Here is a 26,454-nt window from a genome sequence, read left to right as displayed (position 1 = left end):
TAGACCAAACAGTGCTCTATAGGTTACACAGCAAATACAACATTGTACACCTGTAGCCAGATCTTTTTATGCTTGACCAAAGATCACTGAAAAGTAATCCAAGGTGTGTTCTCTGAAAGTTACAATCACGGTCACATATTTACATTCACATTTGACTTCCTGGTTTTTAGTAACTTTCACAAGTTTTTTTTGTACATTTCTAATGTGTAACTAGCAAATATAATCCATAGCAAATACAGAAACTATAATCTATTCACATTCCAGCACCTGCCATAGAGATATGACTACAATTTGCTGACCATAGGGCAAATTCTGTGTTCTATTAATATTCTGCTTCAGCAGTCAGGCAGCACATGTTCTCGGCACGGTAACATTTACGTTCAGAGGAGCTTGCCTCCAGCGTTATTTTCTACTAGGTTTGCCATTCTTACTGGCAGGGGAATACATTCATCCCACTCCAACGGTGACTCACTAAGGAAACAATTTATAATAAAGAAATCATAGGAACATTTTTACATATAATATTATACAATCCAATTTTGTAAAACTTGTAATTAAAGAGATTGTTTAGTTAAGACAGCCCATCTCCATATACCTAGTGAGGAGTGAGGGCATATAGGTGTTATAGCGCCACCGACCACCGACAGGTCAGGATTTGAGGATTTTGCATACAAGGAACGTCTATGGTGACACCTGATGTATTGACTATAGTTATTGTTATAGTTATCACCTGTGAAATCTATGTTAAATCTGTTAAAGTATGACTGTCATTATAACTTTAAAAATCTAAATCAACAGTAGATGTGATATGAAGCAAGTTTGCAATAAACAGTAATTAGTCAGAACACAGGAAGTGCCGTGTTTCTATGATAAAAAAAAAAATAATGACTTTAAATTGCAAACTTGCTTTTTATCACATCTAAGTGGTGATGCGGGTAGTCTATTATTTCACCACTAGATGTCAGTGTTTTGTATAAAACAATTTATCTGTTGCACAGCTGTAGTGAACAAAGGGTTACTGTTTCTTCTATATTATGTATTTTATTGTCCAATGGAGATACTTTTCTAACCTATCACTTTCCTTCTCTTCTTTGCATACATTCCTTTTCACCACTCACAGGGTCTCTTACATAACTCTGCAGAAAGTAGTCACTTGGTTGGAGGGAGTGTAGAGTCAGTCAGTCAGTCAGTCTTACTCAGATTCTCGTGAGAGGAAGACACACAGAGCAGTAGTCCCTGCTGTAGTTAAGCCAGGGCCTGGCTCTGCCAGGACCCCTGTGCTGGACAGTCCAGTTGTGTTCAGTGAGTCAAGACACGTGTATGAAGCAGCTAGAGACAATTAATTTCTCCAGTCTATCTACTTCCTCTATGCAGTGCTAGACACTACAAGGAGGACAAGTCGAGGATAAAACCCAGCCCACACTGAAAACATCTCTACAAAGTGCATGGCAGTATCCTAAGCTACAAATGAACTAGCCTGGATAGAACAAAGCTACCGTAAAGAAGGTCTACGTATTCTATCTCGCAGTGCAACTGAAACCGGGAAGGCTCAGACACTTAGCTTCACCCAAATAACTACGACTGGGGCTTGTGGCACCCTATGAGGATGGCTAGCTGGGCAGAAGGTGGTCAGACACTTTTCTAAACACAGGCACAAGTATCTCTCTTTCTCTCAAGGATCTCGCAAGTATTCTTCTCCAAAGTTCCGGCAGAGTACAATACTACCTTGGGTTGGGACAGCCTTGACAAACTCCTCAACTCTAAACTATACAGGCACAGCTACAACTAATTCTCTTATATTCAGCACTTACAAGTATCTCTCAGGACAGATCCAGTAAACCCTAAAACCTGTATGAGGATAAGCTATTTGCTGCCAAAGTGTTCTGTATTTCCAAGAGACTGTATAGTAAAGCTGTTTTATTTATTCTACCGGGACTCAGTCATCTCTACCATTGCACCAGCACCTATACACCTCCGCTACACATTTTCCCCTTTCTGTGGGTGGTGGTACCGATAGTCTGAGTTGCTTTCCACTCAGGGCTACAATGACAGGAGCCCAAGGGACCCATCACAGCCCGGCAGGTCACCGACCATTGGGGAACAGTACAGCCAGCCATAACATAAAAGGAGGTGCAACACCCCACCTGTGTGCCGAACTAGCACTGGCGTCACGACATTACCATCACTGGCTGAGCCGTACACTAGTACAGTAGCAAAAAGATTTAAATATATATATATATATATACATAGTAAATCATATATATGATTTTCTATCATTGAAAGTGTAAGTTTAAAGGCTTTACTCATGAAATCTTATGGATTTTTTATATCTCTTTAAATATCGAATGGGAAACTCCGTCCATAGACTGAGAGGGTATGCGTGCTCTGAGGAGTACTGAGCCCCATCTGCGCTCGCAATCTGCACAAACGCCCATTTATTTCATCTTCGGATGTGCGTCAGTGATATGCCAGATAAGGCTTGAAGGTATAGCTTTCCTTTAAGAATTAAAGAGAGATCATTGAAGCATAGTTATCTTAGTAAGATCTTGTAATTTACTGTGCTCATAACTAATATTCCTCAAAGGTCAAGCTTCAGTGGATAAGTTCACTGGCTCAGCCCTTTCCTCTTATCCCCTTGGCACACAGTAACGTACATACTGTATCTATTGCTGATTTTTGCAATTGAAAATTAATGTTATAGGTATTACAGTGGCTATGCTGCTTACATGCATGCTGTGCATTCTTTGAAACATAAATGTGAGTATTTACATAGCCCATTCACACAGCTATCATCACTGAAATCTCGGCTTCAGGTTTAAATAGTACTGTGGCCACACAAAACCTTTATGACCACCAACCCACCCCACCAAACCGCTAGTACCATCCGTTCGATGAGAGTAAATTCTTACCCGTCGTGTCTTTTAAAATGTGCCTGGTGTCTTGGTTAGAGCAAAAAATCATCTTTTAGGCTGGGTTCACACACAGTATATTTCAGGCAGTATTTGGTCCTCATGTCAGTTCCTCATAGCAACCAAAACCAGGAGTGGATTGAAAGCACAGAAAGGCTCTGTCCACATAATGTTGTAATTGAGTGGATGGCCGTCATTTAATGGCAAATATTTGCTGTTATTTTAAAACAACGGCTGTTGTATTGAAATAATTGCAGGTATTTGCTGTTATATTGCGGCCATCCACTCAATTTCAACAGTGTGTGAACATAGCCTTTCTGTGTTTTTAATCCACTCCTGGTTTTGGTTGCTATGAGGACCTGACATAAGGACCAAATACTGCCTGAAATATACTGTGTGTGAACCCAGCCTTAATCTGCAGCGCTGTGTCATGCTGGAGTGTCTGTTCCCCAAGCTTGCGATGCCTCTTCTTCTTTCCTCCCCACCCTCCTCATCATTAGGAACACCCCCCAGGTAGGATTTCTTCTATTCATCATTTGTCTAAGCTGTACCTGGGCTGTAGCAACACAGGGGCAGTTTAGCGCCATGTTTACACATGGCATGAACATCGGCCGTTGTTTGACATGGCGGGTGTTTTACGTGTCAAACAACGGCCAATGTCTCAGATGTTCACCCGGCCGATACTGCCAATGTCTCAGATGTTCACCCAGCCGATACAGCAGTATCGGCCGGGTGCACATTACTTAATTTTAATTTAAAGTGACACTGTCACCACAGTTTTCATTTTTTCATAATTTTTAAGGTTTAATTTACTGATATTGCTGTGTTCATAGCTTACTTCAGACAAATGATCAAGTTGCTTGTTCAAGAGAAAAATGAACTTTTATCACCTTGTTATTGCGCCACCTGGGCGGGGCTAGTCCACGAAGCGCCACATCGCTCCGCCCACTCCACCGCCGTTGACTATGCCCCCTTTGCTACGTCATTTCTTCAGGCCGCTCTGCTGCAGCGGCCTCCGTCTATTTTGGCCCTCCCAGCCTGTGCAGGGACGTTGGGAAGTGCGCGTTCACATCACCCAGAGCGTGATCTTCTCCTGCACCAACCAGCCTGGCTGTGCTTGCGTTCGCATAGCCCGCGGCTGTCAGGTGCAGGCATGGTGGGGCTGTGTGCATTCCATCTGTGCCCTGTTGTCCCCCGGACCTCTCGCTGCTGGCTGTGCTGACGTCCGCATCGCCAGCAGCAATCTGATGCAGTAGTGCACAGGCGCAGTCCGAACAGCTAGTAAAATTGTTGGCCGCCCGCAGCTTTCTTCTCTGTCACACACTGGCCACCACCGGCACAGTGCAAGCAGGACGGCCGCACTGCGCCTCTACCGCATCAGATCGCTGCTGGCTGTGCAGACGCCGGCACAGCCAGCAGCGAGAGGTCCGGGGGACAACAGGGCACAGATGGACTGCACACAGCCCCACCATGCCTGCACCTGACAGCCGCGGGCTATGCGAACGCAAGCACAGCCAGGCTGGTTGGTGCAGGAGAAGATCACTTACCCAGTGAGCCTGTGCGGTAAATGAAGGGGACGCACGCGCATGACGCTCTGGGTAATGTGAACACGCACGTCCCGACGTCCCTGCACAGGCTGGGAGGGCCAAAAAAGACGGAGGCTGCTGCAGCAGAGCGGCTTGAAGAAATGATGTAGCAAAGGGGGCGGGGTCAATTGCGGTGGAGTGGGCGGAGCGATGTGGCGCTTCGTGGACTAGCCCCGCCCAGGTGGCGCAATAACAAGGTGATAAAAGTTCATTTTTCTCTTGAACAATCAACTTGATAATTTGTCTGAAATTAGCTATGGACACAGCAATATTAGTAAATTAAACCGTAAAAATTATGAAAAAATGAAAACTGTGGTGACAGTGTCACTTTAAATGCAGTTAGTCATAGACCACAGTGTAAAGTATGGCCCGGAGCTGTACTTTACATTGCGTGCACAGTCTATTTTGTACAGCCACTGTTCACTGAATAGCAGCCACCGAAAATTGAAATGTCAGTTTTTCTGTGCGGCCGAATAGAACACTGGCTGTAGTGTATATCCATGGTGTGTATACACCATGGCTGGTGTTCTATATAATTCAATGTAATTGCACACTGTCAATAAACAGGGTCTGTTTTTGCAACTTGCAATAACGGACGTTGTTTATTGTAAAAGTACAGTGTGTGATCATGAATGAGCGATGAATAGAAATCCTGCCTTGGGGTGTTCCTAATGATGAGGAGGGTGGGGAGAAAGGTAGGAGGGGCGTCACGGACCTGGGACACAGACACTCCAGTATGACACAGCGCTGCAGATTAAAAGATTATTTTTAGCTCTAACCAAGACATTTTAAAAGACATAATCGGTAAGGATTTACTCTCATCATACGGATGGTAGTAGCAGTTAGTTGGTGGATACAGAGTTGCTTTAAGGGGCCATCTATGCTATAAGCATTAGCATCTAGCATGGAGGAAAGTTGTTTCCTCTATAATTCAGACCTATACAGATTGGCTGCTATTCATTTCAAGCAGGGAACATATTTTATTTTAACACTGAATGGTTGAGCTTGGGAAGTAAATCAGTGTTTTTGCAGTGACAGTAGATATATGGCTGGTTATTGTACAGGGGGAGGCAGTAATAATAAGTAATAGCCTCTCCGATTGCCATTAAATTACATATTTTTTATTGCTAGTGTTTATCCCTTCATGCTAAATAGTTTAACACAGCATGTAGCCAGTGAGTCAGCAGCCGGCAGAAAGGATAGGCTTAAGTGATATGACGGTTATTACGGTAATTAGTGCTGCAAGACATTGTACTTTTTTCTCTGATTCATGTTTTGACAGTGACATTTACAAAACCCAATGACCCACACATTGTCATTTCACGGCATCTAACAATGAGAAATAAATTATTGTAACAAAATTATATCTAACAAACATAACAATCTCTGGGATTTATTATCCCTTTACTATTGCAAGAGCTCCAACTGCAAGAAGCAACTCTGATAAGTGTTATTGACAACTAATAGAAACTTCCAGCATAGTCCGCCTTCACACCACCATGGACATATTTACGGTCAGGAAACACTGATAGGAAAGCCTTTCAGGAGGCTCCAGGAAGCCATCATTGTTTCCTATAATTAGACGATACACCTGCTTTCCAAGTATGGGTCAAGAAGGAGCAGGTCCAGTAGAAGTATAATAAAAGTACCATAAAAAGTATAATTAAAATATTCACATTTATTAAACATACACAACGCGTTTCGAGACCGATCTGGTCTCTTTTTCAAGTGTCATATACAACAGTAAACTCTACAGATATATAAATAGACAACCAGTATATCCTTGTATCACCCATTAACTGGGTGGGGTTGCAAATCTTAACTCCATGTTTGCCATTAAAGTAGTGAATGAATGAATGAATGAATGAATAAATAACTAGATCCACATAAAAGGCAACATCTATTATCACTATATAGGTATACCAAGTACCCAAAATCATAAAAAATTAAAATCAATGAAAAAACTATATATATATATATATATATATATATATATATATATATATATAAAAATATAAAAATAACACCTACCTTATTTAATAAAAAACGCACTAGTGTCTGAATATGTACTAATAAACCAGACTCCCCACCCATCCAAAATAGTGAGTCACTACTACTTCGGATAGTGGATCACTATTTTGGATGGGTGGGGAGTGTGCACACAAAAGTTGTGCCTTGCAGTTAGCACAACTCGACTAGGTGAGAATCTCGAACACATTTAGCTCACCTAAATTACGTTACATTTATGCTATGGAGCGCTGTCTATTATTTTGTTTTTAGTATCATGGTTTCCTGACTTTAAGGGGGCTGTCACCTCCAACCCGCCCTCCTCAAAACCCTAAACTAAAGTAATCTGTAAATAGGATAAAGGATGTCAATTCCAAATCTGTAATTTATAGCTTTCTACTCCTTTGTATTCAGGGGCGGGCTGGGCCGGGGGGCAGGGTGGCATATGCCCCCCGGGCTGGTCTCCCCACTACACTTAAGGGCCGCGGCGTCCGGATGTTGCTAGGGCCGCTCTGCCACTTTAATTATTTCCTCAGTAAGTGCGGCCCCTGCACTCACTCTCTAGCAGTCAGCAGCGGTGACAGAACGCCGCGCTGACTCTGCCTCACACTTCACTTTGCTCATTGGTGGAGCAGGCAGCCTGTTCCATCACTGAGCAAAGAGAAGTGCACAGCCCATGGAGGAGGACGCCTGCCGGGAGAAGAGCCGCCCACCGCCCGACTGGTATCTGGGGAGGAAGCCTGGGTTGTGGGGAGCGGGTCTGGGGGGGTTACTGTATAGTACTGGGGTCTATAAGACACCAATACAATACAGTAGCCTAGGGCTGGCTGGAGCAGGGGACACTCACCTCCCTGTCTGGGCAGCCAGTGTTTCCTCCGTGATTCTGCAGTGTGATTAGCACTGCCTGCTCCTCTCTGCTCTGGTCAGACCTAACCAGAAGAGGCCAGAGCAGCAGAGAAGCACGGACCTGCTAGTGAAGTAAGTATATGGGGGGGGGGGGGGAGGGGGGAGCATTGTGCATTGTGCTTTGTCCTATCTACAACATTTGACTCTCCAGTTATTGCATAACTACAGCTCCCATTATATCCTGGTGGCAGGACATGATAGGAGTTGTAGTTTGGCAACAGCTGAGGAGTCACTGGTTAGGAAGCAATAATTTAGGTAGAGTTTAGGTGTTCTCCAACCTGTGACTGCTCAGTTAGTGAAACACTACAACTCCCATCATGCCCTTCTAGCAGGAGATAATGGGGATGGTAGTTTAGGAACAGCAGGAGGGTCACATGTTGGAGAAAACCACACAAAATAAACTGTACCCCTAAATCATTGCTTCCTAACAGTGGCTCCTCAGTTGTTACAAAACTACAACTCCTATCATGCCCTGCTGGCAGAATATAATGGGGGTTGTAGTTTAATAACTGCAGAAGGGTCAGATGTTGGAGAAATCACACTAAATAAACTGTACCCATAAATCATTGCTTCCTATCCAGGCGCTCCTCAAGTGTTACCAAACTACAACTATTATCATGTCCTGCTTGCATAATGGAAGTTGTAGTTTACGAACATCTGAGGAGCCACTGGTTGGGAAACAATGATTTAGGGGGCTCAGTGGTACGTTACATTAGGGGGTCAGTGGTACAGTACATTAGAGAGGACAGTGGTATAGTGCATTAGAGGGGTCAGTGGTACAGTACATAGAGGACAGTGGTACAGTACATTAGAGAGGACAGTGGCACAGTACATTAGAGAGGACAGTGGTATAGTGCATTAGAGGGGTCAGTGGTACAGTACATTAGAGAGGACAGTGGCACAGTACATTAGAGGACAGTGGTGCAGTACATTAGAGGGGACAGTGGTACAGTGCATTAGAGGGGACAGTGGTACAGTGCATTAGAGAGGACAGTGGTACAGTACATTAGAGGGGACAGTGGTACAGTACATTAGAGGGGTCAGTGGTACAGTGCATTAGAGAGGACAGTGGTACAGTACATTAGAGGGGTCAGTGGTACAGTGCATTAGAGAGGACAGTGGTACAGTACATTAGAGAGGACAGTGGTACAGTACATAGAGGACAGTGGTATAGTGCATTAGAGGGGACAGTGGTATAGTACATTAGAGGGAACAGTGGTACAGTACATAGAGGACAGTGGTATAGTGCATTAGAGGGGACAGTGGTACAGTACATTAGAGAGGACAGTGGTATAGTACATTAGAGGGAACAGTGGTACAGTACATAGAGGACAGTGGTATAGTGCATTAGAGGGGACAGTGGTACAGTACATTAGAGAGGACAGTGGTACAGTACATTAGAGGGGACAGTGGTACAGTACATTACAGAGGACAGTGGTATAGTACATAAGAGGGAACAGTGGTACAGTACATAGAGGACAGTGGTATAGTGCATTAGAGGGGACAGTGGTACAGTACATTAGAGAGGACAGTGGTACAGTGCATTAGAGGGGACAGTGGTTCAGTACATTAGAGAGCACAGTGGTACAGAACATTACAGGGACAGTGGTACAGTACATTAGAGAGGACAGTGGTACAGTACATTAGAGGGAACAGTGGTACAGTACATAGAGGACAGTGGTATAGTACATTAGAGAGGACAGTGGTACAGTACATTAGAGAGGACAGTGGTACAGTGCATTAGAGAGGACATGGGTACATGACATTAGAGAGGACAGTGGTACAGTGCATTAGAGGGGACAGTGGTACAGTACATTAGAGGACAGTGGTATAGTGCATTAAAGGGGACAGTGGTACAGTACATTAGAGAGGAGAGTGGTACAGTACATTAGGGGGTGATTGGGACAGTACATTAGAGAGGACAGTGGCACAGTACATTAGAGGGGACAGTGGTACAGTACATTAGAGGACAGTGGTACAGTACATTAGAGAGGACAGTGGTACAGTGCATTAGAGAGGACAGTGGTACAGTACATTAGAGAGGACAGTGGTACAGTGCATTAGAGGGGACAGTGGTACAGTACATTAGAGGACAGTGGTATAGTGCATTAAAGGGGACAGTGGTACAGTACATTAGAGAGGAGAGTGGTACAGTACATTAGGGGGTGATTGGGACAGTACATTAGAGAGGACAGTGGCACAGTACATTAGAGGGGACAGTGGTACAGTACATTAGAGGACAGTGGTACAGTACATTAGAGGGGGCAGTGGTACAGTACATTAGAGGGGACATTGGTACAGTACATTAGAGGGGGCAGTGGTACAGTACATTAGAGGGGACATTGGTACAGTACATAAGAGGGGACAGTGGTACAGTACATTAGAGGACAGTGGCACAGTACATTAGTGAGGACAGCGGTACAGTACATTAGAGGGGACAGTGGCACAGTACATAAGAGGGGACAGTGGTACAGTACATTAGAGGACAGTGGTATAGTGCATTAAAGGGGACAGTGGTACAGTACATTAGAGAGGAGAGTGGTACAGTACATTAGGGGGTGATTGGGACAGTACATTAGAGAGGACAGTGGCACAGTACATTAGAGGGGACAGTGGTACAGTACATTAGAGGACAGTGGTACAGTACATTAGAGGGGGCAGTGGTACAGTACATTAGAGGGGACATTGGTACAGTACATAAGAGGGGACAGTGGTACAGTACATTAGAGGACAGTGGCACAGTACATTAGAGAGGACAGCGGTACAGTACATTAGAGGGGACAGTGGCACAGTACATAAGAGGGGACAGTGGTACAGTACATTAGAGAGGACAGTGGTACAGTACATTAGAGGACAGGGGTACAGTACATTAGAGAGGACAGTGGTACAGTACATTAGAGGACAGTGGTACAGTACATTAGAGAGGACAGTAGTACAGTACATTAGAGGACCGTGGTACAGTGCATTATAGGGGACAGTGGTATAGTGCATTAGAGAGGACAGTGGTACAGTACATTAGAGGCGACAGTAGTACAATACATTAGGGGGGTCAGTGGTACAGTACATTAGAGAGGACAGTGGTACAGTACATTAGAGGATAGTTGGGGGGCAGTGGTACAGTACATTAGAGGTGACAGTGGTACAGTACATTAGGGGGGGGGTCAGTGGTACAGTACATTAGAGAGGACAGCGGTACAGTACATTAGAGGACAGTGTTGTGGGGGGCAGTGGTACTATTTATTAAAGACAGTTCATAAGAGGCACAGTTTATCTAGGGGACAGTAGTACAGTTCATTAGGACAAATGGGTGCTATTCACTTAGCACAAGGAGAGGGTGGGGCTAACTGCAGATGGGGACACAAAGGGGGGCCTAACTAAAGATGAGGGCAAAGACAGGGGGCACAATTACAGATGGGGAACAAATAGGGGGTCTCATTACAGATACAGGCATGAAGAAGGGACCTAACTTTAAAAAGAGGCACAGAAAAGGGAAGTGACTACAGATTGGTCTTTAAAGAAGTTCCTGTTACTGTTTAGGGGCACTATGATGGAGAGTTTGTATAAAAGTGGGTAAAGGTGCTGTAAAAGTAAGGTGCTGAAGATGTTTGTCTGGCAGATACTGCTGAGATGATTTGTGGTTGGAAGAATTATTCATGATCGAAAAGAAAAGGAAACCTGACCGACTCAGAAAACGTCATCTGTGAGTCACTGGATGTGTTTGCACTGTACTTATATGGTATACAGAGCTTGTGTACAGCTGGTATCTACCACTATTTGGTCACCGTATGGGGTAATATTGGCCCCTGTGTGGTGGAGTGTAGTACCAGTATAGTAGTAATGCTCGTGGTGTGACGGTATTAGGTAACCTTTTATAATGTAGTTACTATGTGATTGTAGTATGTGGTCATGGTATGGTGGTATTATTTGCCCCTTGTATACTGATATTATTGGTTATATAAGTATACAGGATTTGGTCAGTAATAGTATGATGTCCATGTCCATACAAGGTATAAATCAAGCCAGAGCAGATTAAACTCTGGCCTTACATAAAAATCCTGGGACGGCAGAGGTTGGAGGAACATAAAAAAGAATATACTTACCCGTCCCTGTGCCCCTGCAGTACAGGTTCACCACCTCTCTCACAGCTACTGTTATCCTGCTCCTCCCATTCCTGCATTGTCAAGTCAGGCAGGAAGTACCCGTTCGCCCCAGTGCGTGACGTTGCAGGACCAGGAGCTGCAGGAACCGGTCTGTGAGCAGTGACGCTGCACTGCGGAGGCATTGGGACAAGTATGGATTCTTTATTATGTTCCCCTCACCCCCGGCCAGCTTGGGATGTTTAGGTTCGGCCCTGGCGAATATCCACTACTCATGGGCCACTGCTGTGTACTTGCCCCCCAGGCTAAAGTTTGCCAGCCAGCCCCTGTTTGTATTTCACCACTGTAAGCCTACAAACTGGCTTAGAATATAAGACTACTTAGACTCCTTCATTTGTGGCTTATACCAAAGGAAGGAAAGGACATAGAAATAGAAAAATTGCAGCTATAGCATCAGCGTTGTATACTTTACTGATGTATAATCTACTGAGAACTTAAGTTTAGGGGTGTTTTGGAGGTGACAGAGTCCCATTAAAAATGGAGAACAAAGAAAAAATACATACTTACCTGCTGGACGGCTGCAGCGGTTCTCCTGGTCAGCTTCTCCCTCTGTCTTCTGGCTCTGAAAATGCACAAGTGACATCACTCATTTGCCACAGTACTGGAGGGAGGGAGTAGTCTCTTGTGGCAAGAGGCATAATGTTGCCTCTGGCCAGAAGAGTGATTGACAGGGCCGGGAGCCAATGGCCACACTTAATTGACCCATAATTGTCAAGAACTTGGGCATGGATGCTCCATAGAACCCTATGGGGGCAATCAGAATTCCGTACAACTTCAGATACGTATCTGTAAACTGTCCAGAATTCTGGATACACTGCATGGTAGCCCGGTCTAGTGCCAGAACTTGGGCAAGTGCTGCTGTGTGGTGAGGCTGGTCCTTTAATTTTACTCGATCCTTATCCGTTAAGTGTGGCCATTGGCTCCTGGCACTGTCAATCACTTCTCTGGCCAGAAGCAGCATTATGCCTCCGGCCACAAGAAACTACTCTCTCCACCCAGTGCTGCGGCGAATGAGTGACGTCACTTGTGCATTTTCAGAGCCAGAAGACAGAGGGAGAAGCTGAACAGGAGCACCGTTGCAGCTGTCCAACAGGTGAGTATGTATTTATTTTTCTTCTCCGCTTTTAAAGGGACTCTATGAAGCATCCATGCTGGAATTTCAAACAAGTATGGGTCAATTATGTCCTATAATTTCCTGATAAGAAATTCAGATAGATTTTCCTTACATTTCAACAGCACCCCATCAACCATCTCAGTTCAATTGTACACTGCTTTGGTCTTCCGGGACTGAACGCATGGAAGAAGACAGGATGAATTTATGATGATGGGTACATGATGGACAGGGGCTGGCTGGCAAACTTTAGCCTGGGGGGCAAGTACACAGCAGTGGCCCATGAGTAGTGGATATTCGCCAGGGCCGAACCTAAACATCCCAAGCTGGCCGGGGGTGAGGGGAACATAATAAAGAATCCATACTTGTCCCAATGCCTCCGCAGTGCAGCGTCACTGCTCACAGACCGGTTCCTGCAGCTCCTGGTCCTGCAACGTCACGCACTGGGGCGAACGGGTACTTCCTGCCTGACTTGACAATGCAGGAATGGGAGGAGCAGGATAACAGTAGCTGTGAGAGAGGTGGTGAACCTGTACTGCAGGGGCACAGGGACGGGTAAGTATATTCTTTTTTATGTTCCTCCAACCTCTGCCGTCCCAGGATTTTTATGTAAGGCCAGAGTTTAATCTGCTCTGGCTTGATTTATACCTTGTATGGACATGGACATCATACTATTACTGACCAAATCCTGTATACTTATATAACCAATAATATCAGTATACAAGGGGCAAATAATACCACCATACCATGACCACATACTACAATCACATAGTAACTACATTATAAAAGGTTACCTAATACCGTCACACCACGAGCATTACTACTATACTGGTACTACACTCCACCACACAGGGGCCAATATTACCCCATACGGTGACCAAATAGTGGTAGATACCAGCTGTACACAAGCTCTGTATACCATATAAGTACAGTGCAAACACATCCAGTGACTCACAGATGACGTTTTCTGAGTCGGTCAGGTTTCCTTTTCTTTTCGATCATGAATAATTCTTCCAACCACAAATCATCTCAGCAGTATCTGCCAGACAAACATCTTCAGCACCTTACTTTTACAGCACCTTTACCCACTTTTATACAAACTCTCCATCATAGTGCCCCTAAACAGTAACAGGAACTTCTTTAAAGACCAATCTGTAGTCACTTCCCTTTTCTGTGCCTCTTTTTAAAGTTAGGTCCCTTCTTCATGCCTGTATCTGTAATGAGACCCCCTATTTGTTCCCCATCTGTAATTGTGCCCCCTGTCTTTGCCCTCATCTTTAGTTAGGCCCCCCTTTGTGTCCCCATCTGCAGTTAGCCCCACCCTCTCCTTGTGCTAAGTGAATAGCACCCATTTGTCCTAATGAACTGTACTACTGTCCCCTAGATAAACTGTGCCTCTTATGAACTGTCTTTAATAAATAGTACCACTGCCCCCCACAACACTGTCCTCTAATGTACTGTACCGCTGTCCTCTCTAATGTACTGTACCACTGACCCCCCCCCTAATGTACTGTACCACTGTCACCTCTAATGTACTGTACCACTGCCCCCCAACTATCCTCTAATGTACTGTACCACTGTCCTCTCTAATGTACTGTACCACTGACCCCCCTAATGTATTGTACTACTGTCGCCTCTAATGTACTGTACCACTGTCCTCTCTAATGCACTATACCACTGTCCCCTATAATGCACTGTACCACGGTCCTCTAATGTACTGTACCACTGTCCTCTCTAATGTACTGTACCACTGTCCTATAATGTACTGTACCACTGTCCTCTCTAATGTACTGTACCCCTGTCCTCTAATGTACTGTACCACTGTCCTCTCTAATGTACTGTACCACTGTCCCCTCTTATGTACTGTGCCACTGTCCCCTCTAATGTACTGTACCGCTGTCCTCACTAATGTACTGTGCCACTGTCCTCTAATGTACTGTACCACTGTCCCCTCTTATGTACTGTACCAATGTCCCCTCTAATGTACTGTACCACTGCCCCCTCTAATGCACTATACCACTGTCCTCTAATGTACTGTACCACTGTCCCCTCTAATGTACTGTGCCACTGTCCTCTCTAATGTACTGTCCCAATCACCCCCTAATGTACTGTACCACTCTCCTCTCTAATGTACTGTACCACTGTCCCCTTTAATGCACTATACCACTGTCCTCTAATGTACTGTACCACTGTCCCCTCTTATGTACTGTGCCACTGTCCCCTCTAATGTACTGTACCGCTGTCCTCACTAATGTACTGTGCCACTGTCCTCTAATGTACTGTACCACTGTCCCCTCTAATGTACTGTACCACTGTCCCCTCTAATGTACTGTACCACTGCCCCCTCTAATGTACTGTACCAATGTCCCCTCTAATGTACTGTACCACTGCCCCCTCTAATGTACTGTACCACTGTCCTCTAATGTACTGTACCACTGTCCCCTCTAATGCACTATACCACTGTCCTCTCTAATGTACTGTCCCAATCACCCCCTAATGTACTGTACCACTCTCCTCTCTAATGTACTGTACCACTGTCCCCTTTAATGCACTATACCACTGTCCTCTAATGTACTGTACCACTGTCCCCTCTAATGCACTGTACCACTGTCCTCTCTAATGTACTGTACCACTGTCCTCTCTAATGCACTGTACCACTGTCCTCTCTAATGTACTGTACCACTGTCCTCTAATGTACTGTACCACTGTCCCCTCTAATGTACTGTGCCACTGTCCTCTCTAATGTACTGTCCCAATCACCCCCTAATGTACTGTACCACTCTCCTCTCTAATGTACTGTACCACTGTCCCCTTTAATGCACTATACCACTGTCCTCTAATGTACTGTACCACTGTCCCCTCTAATGCACTGTACCACTGTCCTCTCTAATGTCATGTACCCATGTCCTCTCTAATGCACTGTACCACTGTCCTCTCTAATGTACTGTACCACTGTCCTCTCTAATGTACTATACCACTGTCCTCTATGTACTGTACCACTGTTCCCTCTAATGTACTGTACCACTGTCCTCTCTAATGTACTGTACCACTGTCCCTGTAATGTTCTGTACCACTGTGCTCTCTAATGTACTGAACCACTGTCCCCTCTAATGCACTGTACCACTGTCCTCTCTAATGTACTGTACCACTGTCCCCTCTAATGCACTATACCACTGTCCTCTATGTACTGTACCACTGTTCCCTCTTATGTACTATACCACTGTCCTCTGTAATGTACTGTACCACTGTCCCCTCTAATGTACTGTACCACTGTCCTCTCTAATGTACTGTACCACTGTCCCCTCTAATGCACTATACCACTGTCCTCTATGTACTGTACCACTGTTCCCTCTAATGTACTATACCACTGTCCTCTCTAATGTACTGTACCACTGTCCCCTCTAATGCACTATACCACTGTCCTCTATGTACTGTACCACTGTTCCCTCTAATGTACTATACCACTGTCCCCTCTAATGCACTATACCACTGTCCTCTATGTACTGTACCACTGTCCTCTCTAATGTACTGTACCACTGTCCTCTCTAATGCACTGTACCACTGACCCCTCTAATGTACTGTACCACTGTCCTCTCTAATGCACTGTACCACTGACCCCTCTAATGTACTGTACCACTGTCCCCTCTAATGTACTGTACCACTGTCCTCTCTAATGCACTGTACCACTGTCCCCTCTAATGTACTGCACCACTGTCCTCTAATGTACTGTGCCACTGTCCTCTCTAATGTACTGTACCACTGACCCCTCTAATGCACTATACCACTGTCCTCTCTAATGTACTGTGCCACTGTCCTCTCTAATGTACTGTACCACTGTCCTCTATGTACTGTACCACTGACCCCTCTAATGCACTATACCACTGTCCTCTCTAATGTACTGTACCACTGACCCCCTAATGTAACGTACCACTGAGCCCCCTAAATCATTGTTTCCCAACCAGTGGCTCCTCAGATGTTCGTAAACTACAACTTCCATTATGCAAGCAGGACATGATAATAGTTGTAGTTTGGTAACACTTGAGGAGCGCCTGGATAGGAAGCAATGATTTATGGGTACAGTTTATTTAGTGTGATTTCTCCAACATCTGACCCTTCTGCAGTTATTAAACTACAACCCCCATTATATTCTGCCAGCAGGGCATGATAGGAGTTGTAGTTTTGTAACAACTGAGGAGCCACTGTTAGGAAGCAATGATTTAGGGGTACAGTTTATTTTGTGTGGTTTTCTCCAACATGTGACCCTCCTGCTGTTCCTAAACTACCATCCCCATTATCTCCTGCTAGAAGGGCATGATGGGAGTTGTAGTGTTTCACTAACTGAGCAGTCACAGGTTGGAGAACACCTAAACTCTACCTAAATTATTGCTTCCTAACCAGTGACTCCTCAGCTGTTGCCAAACTACAACTCCTATCATGTCCTGCCACCAGGATATAATGGGAGCTGTAGTTATGCAATAACTGGAGAGTCAAATGTTGTAGATAGGACAAAGCACAATGCACAATGCTCCCCCCTCCCCCCCCCCCCCATATACTTACTTCACTAGCAGGTCCGTGCTTCTCTGCTGCTCTGGCCTCTTCTGGTTAGGTCTGACCAGAGCAGAGAGGAGCAGGCAGTGCTAATCACACTGCAGAATCACGGAGGAAACACTGGCTGCCCAGACAGGGAGGTGAGTGTCCCCTGCTCCAGCCAGCCCTAGGCTACTGTATTGTATTGGTGTCTTATAGACCCCAGTACTATACAGTAACCCCCCCAGACCCGCTCCCCACAACCCAGGCTTCCTCCCCAGATACCAGTCGGGCGGTGGGCGGCTCCTCTTCCGGCAGGCGTCCTCCTCCATGGGCTGTGCACTTCTCTTTGCTCAGTGATGGAACAGGCTGCCTGCTCCACCAATGAGCAAAGTGAAGTGTGAGGCAGAGTCAGCGCGGCGTTCTGTCACCGCTGCTGACTGCTAGAGAGTGAGTGCAGGGGCCGCACTTACTGAGGAAATAATTAAAGTGGCAGAGCGGCCCTAGCAACATCCGGACGCCGCGGCCCTTAGGTGTAGTGGGGAGACCAGCCCGGGGGGCATATGCCACCCTGCCCCCCGGCCCAGCCCGCCCCTGCATACAAGTATTAATACAATGTAAAGTGAATGAACAGAGTGAAGAGAAATCTAACTTAAGGGTGCCTTCACACCTAGCGACTCGCAGCAGTCGGGTAGGTCCTGGCAGATCACTTTCACTACATACACGTAGCGGTCTGAAAGACCACTGCGTGTATGTAATTCTGCCGGCCCCTTAACCCCTTCAGCTGCCACCCGGCTCCTGCTCTGCTCCCGCTTTGTATACATTACCTCTCCTCGCTGCACGGGTCCCGGCATATTGCTCTCCCGCCCGGCCAATCAGTGTGTTGCCCTGCCGCAGCCACTGATTGGCCGGACGGGAGAGAAGTACGCCGGGACCCGTGCAGCGAGGAGAGGTAATGTATACAGCGGAGTGGGATCAGGAGGCGGACGGGAGCTGAAGGGGTTAAGGGGCCGGCAGAATAGCTTTTCTTCGTTAACACTGTAAATTTGCTCACTTCTAATCTTTACCCTGAAGACAGTTCTTAAAGGGGTACTTCGGGCTAGGGGTATTTTTTCTGTATGGCTGCGGAGGGGGTGGATATAGACGCTGCCATCCACTTACCATTCTGGTTCTTGCGCCAGGTCCTGGATTGTGACGCCCCGTTCTCCCATCCCGCTGCTGCTTCCTGGTCCGAGCTGCGGCTTGAGAAATGACATCTCAAGGCGGGACCCCGTTACGACTGCTGAATGGCTGAGTGGCCTTGAGATGTCACGTCTCAAGCCGCAGCACAGACCAGGAAGCCGCAGCGGGGCAGTGGGATCCAGGTCCCGGCGCTGGAACCGGGGAGATAGGTGGACGGCGGCGTCTATATCCACCCCTCCCCGGCCATACAGTATAAGGCTATGTTCACACTACGTAAGTTTCCGGCCGTAGCGCGCTCCGTGAATAAGCGGCCAGAGATTTACGTAGTTTGCGTACAATGGAAAGTATACGATCTACGGCTGCACAGTTCACACTACGTAAGAACTTACGCCAGGATCATATGCGGCGCCGTAAAAAATGAACTAGACCATTGTTTGAGGACGAAAATGCCGTAACTTACGCCCGTAGCGTAACATGCAGTCCCTTATGTAGTGGTGATTTCTTCATTTTTGCACTTTTCTTTGCCGATCCAAAAGGTTCTGTGGGGTGTCCGGGGCTAGCCGAAGATTTCCAAGTAAAAGACCGCTGTCAGATCGCTACGTAGGGCGCTCGGGAAGCGTAAGTAGACTACGGGCGTAAGTTCGCGGACCGTACGCAGCCGGCCGCAACTTATGTCAATCCCCGGCCGGAGTTTAACACGTATATATCCGGCACCTCCAAGAATATCAACCCTAATGTACACTTGTGTCATCAGCAAACAGACAAACCTTACTAACCAAACCTTCTCCTTCTCCTCATATTAACAAGAATATTATCCAGAAGAGACCCTTGTGGCACACCACCTCTGATATCTATAATTCAGCCTAGACAAACCACACCACAATGAGTGTCTGGTTCCTCTCCCACAGGACTACCACTAGCAACAGTCTAACATTGGCCACATGATATACATTTCTAAGCCACTTACATGATACTTTAATTTCTAGACAAAAATATTGGCCAAGATATACTTATGCATCAGAATTCTGATGTACGATACCCCCCATTTAGTATGCATTTTGGCTCTTTAGATACACCTTTCTGCCAAGCCTGAAAAAGGGGCATGGCTCTGATGTACTTTAAAACAAACTAGTATTCAGATGTGACAGATTTATCAAACAGACTGCAAAACATACATAAATTTGGCGCATTTGAAGACTAAGTTTACACATAGACAATTTTAGTACATCTGGGTGAAACATGGCTTCAGAAGTCATATTTCTCAGTGTCAACAGTATAATGATATATCGGCCCACCAATATTACTCAACAACCTTCCCACCATACGAAAGTCCACCACTGCCGCCTAAAGGTGACCACATACACTTTATACTGGAGTCGTATGAACCCATCACTGTTAGCAGGTAACAGGCAACAGTATAAGGTGTATTGGGGACTTCCTTCTATCTGTTGGTGGAGAAAAGGGTTGGGCATGATGGATTTTCATTGCCGTCCCTTTTGTTCTTGGAGGGACAAGTTGGCAGTAGGGCTTACCCCTCCACATAGAGAACATATGAAGGTTCAGCAATTAAGTCCCATATGTATGGAGAAGACAGGAGAGAGACAAAAAACTGGTCAAGAGTTATTGAAAAGAAAGTGGATAATCCATTCAGATGTTGTCATTGTGACAAGGTCCTATATCTGCTGCTGATCAACAACAAAAGCACATTGCAGAAAGCTGTAAAGGAGAAACTAAGATGCATTTTTAATAAAGACCTATAGAGAAAATATTAATGTACCAAAAATCAAGAAGAAAAATAAAATCCAAAAGATGCCCATAGCCTTTACAAAAATGACAAAAATACTGTCAATAGAAACAATATAACATCAAGCATTCTGTCAAATTTCCACTTAAGATCAATATCTGCGAAACAAATGTCTTTTACTTGCTTTTCACAGTTGTGAACGAGATATTATAATTTTACCTTCTTCTACAGATGAGAGGCCCCAGTACATTCTACAGCTTAAAACATAAGATGTTCCCCTCCTCCTTGGGAAGTAACGCTGATATAGGTAGGCAGCATGTGCTACATTCTGCTTCTTCAATAACTGGATAAAAGCCATTCAACAGAACGTGTGGAGGTGTCTGTGGGCAAGTGAGTAGCACAATGTGCTCTGATGAATATACACTGATCAGCTTAACCCACCTGCCTTATATTGTGTAGACAGTGGAGGATTATAATATGTTTCTTTTGGGCGGCCGCCCAGGGTCCCAGGCTCCTGGAGGTGCCCATGGCCGCAAAAAACGGACATATACTTCCCGTGCTAAATAGCCTTCCTGTTCCAGTTTTGCCACAATATACTCAAAATCAATGCAAAACCAAAAAGCTTTTATCACAGCAGATCTGCAGCAGGGTCTGTTCTTTGAGTACTATTAGACAGGCCAATATTAGAAGCACGCGAACGCCGACATGTCAGGTCAGTTCTGGCTTGCTCCTCGTTCCCCCGCTCACTGTCTGTTTTATTACACGCACAGACATCGAGCGGGGGGGGGGGGGGTAAGCGGAGAGAGGCAGAAAGGGCTGCCTGTATAGGTGGGCCACAGAAGATAGCGGCGGTCTGCTGCCGCCTCTAATATGCAAAGTGACGACCAGCAGACCATCGCTATACTTATCGTAATTTTGATTCATGTTTGAAAACAACAATCAGACAACATCATGCATGAGCTATTTCAACATGAGCTATTACACAAAACAATTATCGGCCGTAATGGATAATAATCCGCCAATAATCGATTTGCGTAATAGTACCCTTTGACTTGTTCTTGACATGACAATGATCTGGTAAGTGATGTGAAAGTAACATCCATATAAATATCAGGAAGGGATGGTCCGAACCTGCCGAGGTTCGGGTTCGTATGAACCCGAACGCTCGGCAGCAGATTCCCGCTGTATGCCCGTTCCGTGGAGCGGGCGGATACAGCGGGAGGAACGCCTGGAAAACTGGAATACAGCCTATGGCTATGGCTGTATCCCAGTTTTTCAGGCGGGCCTCCCCCTGGATCCGCCCGCTGCACAGAGCGGGCAGACAGCGGGAATCATTACCGAGGGTTTGGGTTCGTATGAACCCGAACCGAACTCGGTTCGGACCATCCCTAATATCAGGGTTTCCCAGCAGAACACCAACCATTGAATAAAACTACCTTTGCCTCTTGCCTTCTTCCTATGCTGCACTCCACTACACAATGTCATCTACTTGATGTAAAGGGGTTATCCAGCGCTACAAAAACATGACCACTTTTCCCCCTCTATGTCTCCAGTTCAGGTATATTTTGCAATTAAGCTCCATTTACTTCAATGGAACTGGAATTCAATGGAATGGAGTCCCAAACCCCACCCAATCTGGAGACAAGAGAGGGGGAAAGTGGCCATGTTTTTGTAGCGCTGGATAACCCCTTTGAAGAAAATGTGATGAAGAAAATCCGACCAGGCCACCATCTCTCTTTGTGTCATGGCCCAGTTCCCGTGTTCACACGCCCACTGTAGGCCCTTTTCATCATGATTGTGGTTGACTGGTCAACCTTCTTTGGACCACTTTTGTTACCATGGTAACACCTCACAAGAGCTGCCATTGTGGATTTTCCCTGACCAAGTGTCATTACATTATACACTTGTCTATAGATGAATACACTTGGCCATTTTTCTGTTTCCAACACATCAACTTGAGAAATTGAATGTTCATTTGCTGCCTAATATCCCCCCCCCCTAGACTAGTATGATTGATAATCAGTGTTATTTATTTGGTATATGAAAGGAAAGAGAAATAAGGAAAGGAAAGAAGGCAAGTTGCTGTGCCTTGTGTGATACCGTAAAGGTAAATGCAGTAGAGCAGGTGAATACATTCAGCTTTGTGTGCACCACCCCAAGGTACAGGTGACCCTGGGTATGGTGTCTCCAACCGATGGAACGTCCTGTACTGTACTGAAACTGCATCTGAGGAAGCTAAAGTATTCCCAAAACTCGTAATACCCTTGAGCATTATTTTACAATTGTGCATTATTTTTCTTCCTGGACTCTTCTTACTGTTTTTTGGGGCAGTGCTGGCAACTTTGACTAGGGACAATTGGCATTTTTTCTTTGTAAGTTATTCATTTGTTATGATTGATCAGTGTATATGTTACGTGTCACATGAGAACATGATGCAATGCAATGAGCTTCCGAACAACTAAAGCACTACCCAACCAAAATGACTGCTTTCGCTTTGGCTGTCTAGGCATGATGGGAATTGTAGTTTTGCAACATCTGTAGAGCCGAAGGTTCCCCATCCCTGCACTGAACGCACATCAGACATCATGAGAACGTTACCTTCGTTATATTTGTTCACTTCATATAATTGATTTGAAAGGCGGCAATGGTTTCCTCGTATTTCATGCTCTGATTATACAGGACTCTTAAGTACAGACAATTTAATCTTGGGTGGAAGCTAAACAGATGCAGCTATCATATCAATATTCCTCGCACAGAAAGAAACTGGAATTCTCTGCTGATGGGAAAATGGCAAATGTGGTTTTTATCAAAATAAGAAAGGTAAAATAAATTGACAACCAGTGAAATAACTAATTCATAGCCGAGAATGAGCAGCAGTACCAGTATGCAGTGGCGTAGCTACCGTAGAGGCAAGGTAGGCAGTTGCTATGGGGCCTGTGTCAGTAGGGGGCCCGGGGGAGAAGGTAAGAGCGTCCTGTGTGTCCTTCTGCTTCACCCCTTATGTACTGCAGTGTGTAAGTGACCCAATGTTTAGTTACATGCTGAAACACTAAAAAAGGGGTTAACAAGCAGAAGACAAAGAGATCTCTGCTTCACTGCTCTGATAACCCCTGACCTCTGTTCTCCCTAGCTCCTGCAGAGGTCAGGGGTTATCAGTGCACCAGCAATAAAGTAGAGTTCTCCATGTCTTCTGAACATTGGGTCACTTACACACTGCAGTACATAAGGGGTTAAGCAGAAGTCTGTTCCTGCACCTATGTATTTAACCATACGGGCTCCTAATGGGCTCTTATATTTAAAAACAGTGGACTATCATAGCGAGCAGCCATTGTCTCTCTACTCTGCCAGTCACTCTTGTGGCTGCAGCCAGGATTCTGCCTCTGGCCACAAGAGATTTTATTTTTTGGCCACATCACAGAATATATATATATGCAGTGCTTTGTGTTGTGCCTAGGGGAGGGGGGCCCTTACAATGTTTTGCTATGGGGCCCCATGAATCCTAGATACGCCCCTGCCAGTAAGCTGTTGCAAGCATCTGTGCTCATGTAAAGAATGAAGGCGCTGTGGTAGGGTTCTCCCTTTATTATATGAAAATACTGTGGTTAGTGCTTTTTTGGGGCTATAGCTGATATTATATAGGGGTCATTTCTGGAAAGTACTTCTTGGGGGCTCTATAGTTGGTGCATTGGCAGACACTGTGACATGTGCGACTGCCACTGTTTTTTTTGGGGGGGGGCATTATGGCTGGTGTTACACATGGCAGTTTTTCAGGGAACAGCCATTACAATGTTTGAGCCAAAGCCATGTGTGACACCAGGCTTAGTGGAGGATATGTTGGGTGGAACTGTACAGCTGGGTTCACAAAAAATATTTTGATCAGTATTTGCTCAGTATTGTTTAAGGGGTTGTCCAGGAAAAAATCCTACTTAGCCTTGCTGCCAGGGCTGTGGGGGACTTATCAGTAGAGTATACTTACCTGTCCCGCTGCCCTGCCAAGATGCCCTGCCTGTCACGATGGAAGTTATGAAAACGCTGACAGTGGCGCAGAACAAGTGACAAGGGAAGTGGACTTGGAGCAGGAAAGGTAAATATACTCTTCTAACATGTCCCCCACAGCCCTAGCAGTATTGCTAAGTAGGATTTTTTCCCCCTGAACAATATAATAATACTAAGCAAATACTAATAATATGATACTGATCCAAAGAGTTTAAAAAGTCCAGCCTTAAAGGGGTATTTTCATCTCAACCAAAGTGTCACAAAGTGTCACTGTCGTTTTTTTTTGTTTGTTTTTTTTTGCAGAAATCAATAGTACAGACGATTTTAAGAAACTTTGTAATTGAGTTTATTAGGCAAATATGCCATTATCTGCATTTAAAAAGACTTTCCCCAGGTCCCTCCCTCCTCTCTCTTATCCACTGCTTATTATCAGGAAATCTCGACTCTTTTACATCAGTCGGGCCCTGTGTAACCTATGGAGAGGGGAGGGGGGAGGAGGGAGGATGGAGATTAGTCGCCAGCAGGGAGCAGAGAACAAAGTATTACACAGCCAGACCTGTGTGAAAGCGGTATTCAGAGGTCAGGGAGGTCAGTGCTGACTTCAGAGGAGATAGCCAGTGATGTCGCTTAAAAATTTACTCTTTGCTGTCCTGTTTTGGTGCCTCATCTCCCTCAACCCCTCCCCTCTCCATAAGAGAACCATGAAGACAGGAGGGAGAGCTTCAAACTGCTTTTCATGATAAAAATGCATTTTTCGGCTAATAAACCCAAACAGTGGTCTGGCTGATGTATATATAGCTATAATGTTGATGTATATAGATATAGGGGGACATTTATTATGCAGCGATTAATCTGAGAACTGTGCTGTGTAGTCTGAATAGGGTTTGAATGCATATTCAAAGCCATGGAAGCAATGGTTCCACTAGTAGATCTGGAAATCTACAAGACACGCTAGGAGCCATTTAGGAGAATGCTTTGTCTTCTAATGAATAGTTATGGGCAGCCCCAGTATTGACCTCGGCCGGCGGTGCTACACTATTTGAATTGGCAACACAAGTGATTTAGAAGAATTATTATTGAGCCCATTCCGGGACAATGATGATTCTTCTGTATAATTGCAGGTATGCGCACACTATAATATATCTTACAGAACAGAATATAAACTATGCAGCAGCACATTTAGCAATTGTATGGCATAAAGGAGTCATCTGAACGGTAAATAAATCTTAAACCTTTAGTCTTTTATTAAAATTTATTAAGAATTATAATGACATTGTTTGGCAGATGAATCTGTTATTTGTATGCAAATGAAGCCTGCTCGCTGCTTTTCCAGTGTGGGCATCTGTTCATTCAGCTTTTCTGCTATCATCTCCTAACAGTGATCCCCATCTGCTATTAAAACAATTCAAGTTGATTCAACATGGGGGCTAAGAACATGTTATGAGGGATGCCCAACTCAGTATGACTAAGTGTACTTATTAGCAAAGCAAAATACTCGGCATATACTTCCTTGCCAGTCTTGAATAGCATAGCTTAAAGGAGAACTCTATTCATATTTAGCCTTACAAATAGCGGTGAACTTCCAACTATCAACTTGGAAGATCATCACTTAAAGTGGAGGAATCCAGGAGGATCACCCAGCACGGATTCCCCAGATCGCCCCCACTTGCAGCCACACGCACCTCCGCCTTTACCATAGACTCCATTCTATGCACAGGCGGATAACGCCGTCCGTCTGAAGAATGAGACGATTCATTCTTTCATTCTTCGAGCGGGCGGCGGACTCTGCCTGTACATAGAATGGAGTTTATGGCACAGGTGGAGATGCGCACGGCCGCAAGCAGGGGCAAACTGCGGAATCCACTGAGAGTTCTGTGTGAGAATTCCGTAGTGTGGACCTACGTACCTTTACAGCCAATAATTGCTTTGTGTAATAAAAGGCAACGATCAGCCGACATGCACGATGGCTGATCGTTGTCTTTTAACGTCTTTCAAAATGTTGAACGATGAAAGGCGACAATAGAAACGATTTTTTTTATTGCAGAAATCAGTAGTATAAGCGATTTTAAGAAACTCTGTAATAGGTTTCATCAGCCAAAAAAGCCTCCTTCTGTACTCAAGAAGCAATCTCCCAGCCTCCCCCCCTGACTTCTTATCTGTGCATTATCAGGCAAACACGTCTTCATTACAGAGAAGCAAGTGAAGACGGTCTCTGCTCTCTCCATTGTAAGCCTATGAAGGGGGAGGGGCTGAGGGAGATGAGGGAGCAGGAAGAGGTGACATGAAGGTCAGCTGTTTGTAGACTTTCTGGGCACCTAAACCGCAGGAT

At 45.2% G+C, this 26,454-nt stretch overlaps 1 protein-coding gene across 1 annotated transcript in view; it reads right to left on the bottom strand.

The window, feature by feature from the left end:
* SYTL5 (synaptotagmin like 5) overlaps nucleotides 1-26,454 on the bottom strand; it is a 159,590-nt gene that overhangs the window by 119,600 nt on the left and 13,536 nt on the right. The gene's annotated exons all lie outside the window — the stretch shown is intronic.

Source organism: Dendropsophus ebraccatus, chromosome 11 (genome assembly GCF_027789765.1).
Source record: "Dendropsophus ebraccatus isolate aDenEbr1 chromosome 11, aDenEbr1.pat, whole genome shotgun sequence".
Classification (NCBI taxonomy): Eukaryota; Metazoa; Chordata; class Amphibia; order Anura; family Hylidae; genus Dendropsophus; species Dendropsophus ebraccatus.
The sequence above is the reverse complement of the archived record's forward strand: the minus strand, read 5'-3'. Positions and strand labels throughout refer to the sequence as shown.